Genomic DNA, 9,193 nt, shown 5'->3' with positions numbered 1-9,193 from the left:
GGGAAGCAAGGGGCAGAATTATTTGGAACATGAGGGTACTGATGGTGATATAAAAAAGATTATCAGTGAAGCAATTCTTAAAAAGAGCAGAAAAGTTCAGAAGGGCACAGAGGCATGCGGGGCAGTGTTGGGACTACTGTTTTAAATTTAGCATATACTTTTAAAAACTATGATAGACAACAACTACGTGACACAGTAGATAAAGCACTGGGCCTGGAGTCAGGAAGACCTGGGTTCAAATCTGGTCTCAGACACATACTATGTGACCCTGGGCAAGTCACTTAATCCCTGTTTACCTCAGTTGCCTCATCTGTAAAATGAGAAGCAAATGGCAAACTACTCCAATGTTTTTGCCAAGAAAACCCCCAAATGAGGTCACAGAGTCAGATAGGACTGAAAAACTACTAAATAATAGAGATTCATGGTGTTATACCCAATCTTATTTTTGTATAAGAAGATGTTCTTTTTGGATATTTATCAAATTCATAATAATAAAAATACATTTTATAAAGTTGTAGCCTTAAAGGCTTTTCTCAAAAACTTTTCTATTTGCCATTGTTAAGAAGCCTGTTTCTCCCAAGACTTTTTCATGGTCTGACCTTCAAAGACACATAGGAATTGTATTGAGGATAGAGCAGCAAAGTCAGCCTCATTTCAAAGAACCTCTTTGGTTCACAGTGAAATGAAGTTAGTTTAAGGAAAATAAAGGGCAGGTGAAACACCTTGGCCATTCCTTCTTTTATTATATATATCTACCCACAAGAGAACAGTTTCTTTAAAGCTAATTCTTTTTTTATAAAATTCTACCCAGAACTGTCTTTGCACACAAAAACCAGATCTATACCTATATATGTATGTATGTATGTATATAAACATATGCATGTGTGTATCATGCTGAGGTATGCACCAGTCATGGAGGACGTCCTATAAAGAGTACAGAGAGGAGTCTCCTTACGAATGTTAAGAGTCTCCAGATACTCTCATTCATAGATTACATTCTGCTGATTGTATGGAGATCTGGAACCCTAGAGAAACCCTTTAATGAGTTTCATGGTCATCTGAGGAAGAATGACGCAGGCTTTCAAATGGAAAACCGAAGTAGTCGATGAAAAACACATATTGCCTAGATTACAAAATGACTCGGGCAGATGGACAGTGAGCTGGGCTTTTAAGTAAATAAGAAATGATTGGATTTTATATTTGGGAAATTATGTGATGCTTTCAATGATGCCAAGCTGCCTGTTTGCTCTTAAAGCAAGGGTGTGTTAGATCAATTTGAACAGTCTTGGGATCCACTGTTAAATTTTCAGTGTGAGCTTTTAACATCTTGGAAACTGGCTAACACCACGAATCATGATTTTTATGGTTTGTTTTATTGATTGTCTAGATTTAAATAAGTGATGGAGAAAATGTTAATACTGCAGATTAAACTTAAAAGTGGCTTGAATACTTTTTTTTTGTGGGGAGCTGGCTATTAAATACTTGCCATAACCCCCCTGTCCCATGGCCTATCATTTTGTTTATTTATTTATTTTTGAGGCAATCGAGTAAAGTGACTTGCCCAGGGTCACAGAGCTAGCAAGCCTCTGAAGCTGTATCTGAACTTGGGTCCCTTCTGACTCCAGGGCCAGGGTTCTATCAGCTGTGCCACTTAATTGCCAAGACTGTCATTTTAATGCCAGTAGTTTCCTAGTGATGTATAATTTTTAATGATAGATTACCCCATCTTAAATCAACATTGAAGGTTACCCACAGGGCAAAGGAAAGATACCTGATAGATATAAGTTGGCTGCAACATTACCAACAATGACAGACTTGAGAAGTTACATAAGAGCCAGAAAGAACATCAGAAGTCATCTAGTTCAACCTCTCAGTTTATAGACAAGGAAATAGAAGCCAGAGACTTGGCCAAGGTCACCTACGTAACAGAAAGTGGAGTTGTGATTGCATATATAACTGTGACACCATTTCGGATTAAGGGACTCCAGCTCTGGGCTCCTATGAAGACCAGGTTCAATCTTGGGGCAACCTGACCTCTAAAGAGAGTGGTCAGGCACCTTTTCTCAAAGCCCCTGGCTCCTCATGACCCCACCCCAGAGCCTTGGGGAAGATCCCTTAAAGTTTCAGTTTGGCTCAGGGCTAGGGTCTACCCAAAAGGGAATGGAAAAGTACTCAATCGAATGTATACAGGTATAGTACTATTATTTATTTCCTCCACCCAAAAGGAATATTTAAAACACAAAAGCCTCAAATACACATTGGCAGAAATTTAAAATATAAAATAATAATCCATAAAAAGCACTTAGCATGGTACCTGGCACACAGTGGGTACTACTGAAACGTTTATTCCCTTCCCTTTTCTTCCATTCCTCTCTTATGTTCTCCAGAGTGATTGATACTTAAAATACTAAAACATGGATGTGAAGGCAGGGAGGGATATCAGATTATACCAGTAGAGGATGAGGGAAGTATTCAGACTGAAAAAAAATTCATTGAAACTTTAAATAATTATTAAATTATTATTATTATTAAAGTTATTATTTTTAAAATAGTATTAATTTTAAATTCAATTTATTTTTATTTAATTTTAAATTAAATAATTTAAAAATATTTCTTAATTTTATTAATAATTATTTAATTATTAAACTATCCGTTGAAAATGTATATTTTTTCGTTTATTATCACTTTCCCTTCTCAGTATCTCCCTGCCCTATGCAGAGAGCCATTCCTTATTAAAAATTAAAATATTCCTTATTATAAAACAGGAAGAGGGGAAAAAAAGCAGTCCAGCAAAACTAACCCAGACATCAGCCAAGTCTCACATTAGGTTCCCTGTTCCACACCTATGGTCCTCTACCTCTGCAAAAAAAGGGAAGGAGGTGCATCCTCAGTCATTTAGTTAATAAATACTTATTCAGGGCCTGCTTTCTGCCGGGTGCTTTGCAAAGCTCTGGGTCTACAAAGAAAGGCAAAGGATGGTCAGTGGAGTTCACAATCTAATGAAAGACACCATAAGTAAACAAATCTGTACAAATGAGCTCTACACAGGATAAACAGGCAGCAGTTAAGACAGTACTGGCATTAAGAAGGATTGGGAAAGTCTCAGAGGTGATAGAACTTTAGTGGGGACTTGAAGGAAGCCAGGGAAGGAGGCAGAGGTGAGGACAGAGAGCATTCCAGACCCAGGGGGCCAGCCGGAGACCATGCCCGGAGCCAAGAGATGGAGTATCTTGTTCCTGGAGCGACCAGGAGGCCTCATGGTATCCAGTAAGGTGTGAGGTGGGGTAAGCAGGGCGCTGGTACCAAGTCCTCATCTCTCCTCTGCAGTCACACTTGGTGTGTTCAGTTTCCATTTTTTGTTGTTCTTTTCATCTCCACCATTGTATTTATTGTACGGACTGTGTCCCTGATTCCCTTCCTTCGCTTTGTATCGTTCACATAATGACTGGTCACTAGAAGTATAATCACTGATTCGGACGAACATTGACCCTCGATGATCAGTAATGTTGGTGATAATTGAAAGACACAGGCAGGGAGAACTGAAGGAAAACGTTGAATGTTCCTGAATTCATACCCTTTCACCCTAAACCAGTTTATGTGTATAGACACAGTCCGAAGAATCATAAAACTCTGGCAAAACAGGAAGGACAGCTCAGCTGAGAGCCGAGGGACCGGACAGGCCTCAGGTATGTCTGAGTTAGACAGCTGTCTGACTCACTGAATTCTAGTCTCGATGACCTCTTCTCCTCTTGGTTAACTCTGTCCATCCTGTAGCTGGCTCTGAGATTTTGGCCTAGTAAGAGGAAGTACTGGCTTCTCTGAGGCTTAGGGAAGCAGTGGGCGGTGGGAGACTGCTGGGGACTTCCTGTTCATTGTTTATGCAATGAGGAGGTTTAACTTCTCCTTTCCCTTCTGGGATCCCAGGACCATTCTATTCCCAGGCTCTCCCTTTAAATCTAAACCAGGTCAGAGCCCCCAGGGCCAGTGAGCAAAGGTACAAAATGGAGGAGGTTTTGTCTGTGCCAAATGCTGGGGAACTCTTCTATCCATTGGTGTAAGGGAAGAATGGTTAGCAGTACTCAGAAATAAGGGGCTTCGGTTGTAGTCCTAGCTCTGGTAATCACTTGCTATATGACTTTGGACAGTTACTGGGCACATTGGATAATAATGCCTGACTTCCTAAGAGCACCATGGGGATCAGATGAGTGGAGGGGTTTGAAATTGCCGGATGAAATTTAAAGGGCTACGCATGTTAAACATTAATATTAATTATTGTTATTTTTTTTTTTGATCTCCTGCCCTGTGACATCACTCCCTCTGATTGGAGGGTGGGAGGGTAAAGCAAGAAATTGCTCTGGAAGCCTTCCTCTATAGAGGGCTCCCAACTTTGCAAGTGACTCTCCATTTTCTGTCATCATTTCTATTTCGTCTCCAGTCCACTGAACATCCCACCACCCATGTTGGGTACTCCCTGATGGCCCCCTTTTCAGCTTCCTTTTGTGTATTGTCTTTCCATCATTAGACGGTAAACTCTTTGAGAACAGGGACTTTTTTTTTTCTTATTTGCATTTCCCAGTGCTTAGCACAATGTCTGGTATATAGCAGATGCTTAATAAATGTTTATTGAATTGAATTGAATTGCAGGATACTGCAATTTATAGTCTTGAATTGCCTGGTGCAGACTTCAGAGAAACCTGGAAAGACTTACATGAACTGACACTAAGTGAGGGGAGCAGAACCAGGAGAACATTGTATGCAGTTATGGCCACATCCGTGCAATGACTGACTTTGAAAGACTTGGGATGGTTTGAAATAAGGCTTTCCCTCCCACATCCGAGGTCTTCAAACTTCTCTAAACTAAGGCACAGCTTCCTGATCTATAAAATGAGAGGATTTTTGTTTCATGTCATTTTACTAAATCCCTTCTAGGCCTAAAATTTCATAAAGCTATTGTACTAATGATGGGATGCTAAGTGTCTGAGCCTGGATTTGATCCCCAGGTCATTCCGTCTGAGGCCGGTGCTCTTACTGCACCACCTGGCCACCCCTAAGCAATTGGGGTTAAGTAACTTGCTCAACATTACACGGCCAGGTGTTTCTGGGTGGGTGCTATGTGTCTGAGCCCAGATTCAATCCCCAGGTCATCCTGACACTGGGGCTGGTGCTCTTACTCACTTCGCCACCTGGCTCACCAAAATGATGAGGGATAGCTCCCAATAGGTTCAGCAAAAACCTGCAATAGCTCTGGAAAGAATTCAAGGTCTCAGGCTTAATTGGAGTGAGAGTTGTAGAAGTTTATTTTTACGCTTGGTAGAAGCGGGCATGAGTCCTTAGGGGACCTGCAAGTGAGAGGGGTACAGGCTTTTACTTTTAAAGGGTAAGGCTGCCATTGTCAGGGCATGTATGTCAGGGCATGTCAGGATGGATGTAAGGGACTTCATAGATAAAGGTTAGGGCTGACTGAGAGGAACTTGTGACTTCAGTGCATAGATAGTTTAGATGAGATTTGGGCCAGACCCGAGGAGACATGAGGGGATTAAGTAAGAACAAAGGAGTCACAAGTTGTTGTCCAGGCAGAGTGTGGATAGGGGAAGGGGCAGAGTTTGAGGCAGGGAAAGGGATTTTACAGACAAATTGCTGTTACAATTGTACAAACTGGTTTTACAAATTGATGTTACAGACTGATGTTGCCAATTGGTTTTACAAAGATCCCAAGCACCCCTAGCACCCCATCACTAGACTGTAAGCTCCATGAAGGCATCTTCCTTGTCCTAGCATAGTGCTATGCATACAGTAGGTGCTTAATACATTTCTATTGTATTTCATCTGTTCATAGCTTGAGAACTAAAAGGAAACTTAGAAGTCATATAGCTCAACCCTCCTCATTTTATAGATGAGAAAACCGAACCCCCCTCCCCATTTTTTTTTTTTTTGCCTTTTGGAAGGCATTTGGGGTTAAGTAACTTGTCCGAGGTTATACAGCTAGTTTTTTTGTGGGTGTGTGGGTGTTAAGTGTCTGAGGCCTGAACTGAACTCGGGTCCTCCTGACTCCAGGGCCGGTGATTTACTCACTGCACCACTTAGCTGCCCAGAAACCCCCCAAAATTATACCACATGGTTTCAATAGACAGCTACTTAGCTGAGTACAGGACTTGATCCCAGATCAAAATCCAATATTTTTCCACTGCACTACATTGTCTCAATTTATATTTATATAAATGGACAGTGTGAAAGTCCTCTTTGTGGGAGAGTTTTAGTGGTGCCAAAGTGAGTAGAGTGCTGGACCTCCATGGAGCCAGGGAGATGAGTTCAAATCTAGTCTCAGAAACTTAGTAGCTTTATGACCCTGAGCAAACCATTTAATCTCCGTTTGCCTTAATTTCCCCAGCTGTAGAATGGGAATATTAATGACATCTACTTCTTAGCATTGTTGTGAATGTCAAATGAGATAATATTTGTAAAGCATTTTAGCACAGTGCCTGGCACATAGAAAGAACTTAAAAATGTTTGTTTCCTTTCTTTCCCTAGTGAATACCCAAGGCTGCTGATTAACTCATCTGTCTACACTGATGGATTCACTGTTCAAAATGGATGCCCACCCACTGAAGAAAGGCTGAACAAAGTGTACGAATGCTGTGGAATATTATTATGCCATGAGAAACAATGAATGTGAGGAATCCAAAGACATATGGGAAAGTCTGAATGAACCGATACAGAAGGAGGTAAGGGTTTTTGCTGCCTCAGAGAGTGATGTTTATTATTTTGTTATGTATAGGACCTTTCAGATCACTAAGTGGGGCACTGGAGAGAGCACCAGACCTGGAGTTCAGAAGACTCATCTTCCTGAGTTCATATCTGGCCTCAGACTCTTACTAGCTGTATGACCCTGGGCAAGTCATTTAACCCTCTTTGCCTCAGTTTTTTTTATCGGTAAAATTATACCATTTGGTATGTCTGGTATCTTGGGCAAGAAAACCCCAAATGGGGCCATGAAGAGTCAGAGATGGCTGAAAACTCAACAACAGACAAAATAGGACCTTTCTGTCACTGACATCCTTGCTGTCCCCTCATTTGAGAGATGAGGACGCTGAGGCCCAGACAATATCCCCAACATCACACACCTATTAAGAGTAGCTTCACCATCCTGACGTACTGAGAAGTTCAGTTCACCACAAAGTCCCATTCTATGAGCATTCTGGTCAACTGAGGCTCTTTGCCCTAAACCTGTGACCCTGAAGGTCTTCCCTGCTTCCCATCCCCACTCAATAGACTCTCACGTCACTGCACTGTCTGTTATTTCTGAATTCCTCTGGGCTTTCTCTTCTCACACCTTTCGCTTCCCTCCCCTGTGTCTCTGACCCAATGGCACAGGGCTCTTTGAGGTTCCCTGAAGAAGATGTTTAGTCCCACCTAGCTTGTTCCCTCAAGCCTGGGATGCACCCCCCTCCTCGTGTCTGCCCCTGGCTTCCTCCAAGCCTCAGCTAGACCCCCACCCCCTAGAGGAAACCTTTCTTCCTCTCCCTTAAACCAGCACCTTCCCTCTGTCCATTATTCCCCAAGGAGTCCACATCTAGCCTGCTTGTTCACAGTTGTCTGTATGCTGTCTCCCCCATGTGACTGTGAGCTCATAAGAGCAGGGAATGTCATTTACCTTTCTTTGTGTCTCCCGTGCTTAATGTAGTCCCCAGCAAACAGAAGGCACTTCATGAAAGTTTACCGACTACTGACTATGGTGCTGGTGATTTTATATCCCAGGTTCATAGGACTTAGAGGTGGGAGAGACTTTCCAGCTCATTTAACACAACCTCTTCATTTTACAGTTGAGAAATTGATGGGGCGGCTAGGTGGTGCAGTAAATGGAGCTCCCTCCCCAGAGTCTGGAGGACCTGAGTTCAACGACCTCAGACACTTAACCCAAAAACTAGCTGTGTGACCTTGGGCAAGTCACCTAACTCCAACTGCCATACCTTCTCCCCTCCAAAAAGCAAAAAAAAAGAAAGAAATTGAGGCACCAAGAAGGGAAGGTCATACAGTTAAGCCACAGAGATCAGATTTAAGCCAGGTCCTCTAGGGCTCTTTTCACCATAACCACTGCCTGTTTTCCTCCGTCATCTACCCTTCCCCTAAAAAGTGTATTACTAATAGGAATGTTAAAAATAATGGTATAGCAGCCTGGTAGAAAGCTAGCCTAGGATTCAGGGAGACCTGGGTTCAGGGCTCGCCTCTGACGACGGCTGTGCAATCCTGGGCAAGTTACCGAACCTTTCTTGGCCACCAGGAAATTCTTTTTTCATTATTATTATGAGCTTGACAAACATCAATGGATGTTCCTCTATGGGCTAGTATGCCTCTATGGAGGTATAAATCTGTAGTTCCTTGCTGATTATTTACATTTCAAATTGAACATGGCAGTTCTCACACTACTCTGCTTCTCTGTGTCCCGTCCCTTTTCAAAATTTATTTATTTATTTATTTTTAGTTTGTGACGATCAGTTCCATATGCTTTTGAATTGTAAATTTTCTCCCCCTGGGGCGGCTAGGTGGTGCAGTGAATAGGGCACTGGCCCTGGAGTCAGGAGGACCCGAGTTCAAATGTGGCCTCAGACACTTGACACATTTAGTAGCTGTGTGACCTTGGGCAAGTCACTTAACCCCAATTGCCCTACTTTCTCCCCTCCTTCCAAACAAAAATAAGAATTCATTCTATAATATATCATCCAGTTATCTACCTTTACCCTGAAGTCTTCTAATGGGGAAGTCCCTGCCCCCATACCATTTTTATTCAGTTCTTGTGGGCAGGAAGGTCTTCTCCACATGGCTCCCAAAACTGGCTGGGCCAAGCAAAGCAAACCAAGTCCCTCTGCCACGTGACAAGCCAATGTCTTGAAGCCAGTTATCTTCTTCATGGAGCCCAAGCTTTAATGCTTAGCATTCACTTGTTCTCTAATTGTTTCATGTGTCTCAATTTCTAACTACAGTGTAAATTCCTTAAAGGCAGGAGCCTTCTCCATTGGCCTTCCCCTTCACACACAGCACAGAACTGACTATATAGTAGGTACCTTTGTCTAACGTTACAGAAATAGTAAATGGCGGTGAGCTAAGTCTTCTGACTGCCCAGTATGGAGAGGGTCAGTTCCACAAATATTAAATGCCAACTCTGTGCATGTTAGTGCACTCAGTCCTGGGGATCAAA

Source organism: Petaurus breviceps, unplaced genomic scaffold (genome assembly GCF_028583685.1).
Source record: "Petaurus breviceps papuanus isolate PSGF00001 unplaced genomic scaffold, PetGlider_PUasm1.0 90731, whole genome shotgun sequence".
Taxonomy (NCBI): domain Eukaryota; kingdom Metazoa; phylum Chordata; class Mammalia; order Diprotodontia; family Petauridae; genus Petaurus; species Petaurus breviceps.
The sequence above is the reverse complement of the archived record's forward strand: the minus strand, read 5'-3'. Positions refer to the sequence as shown.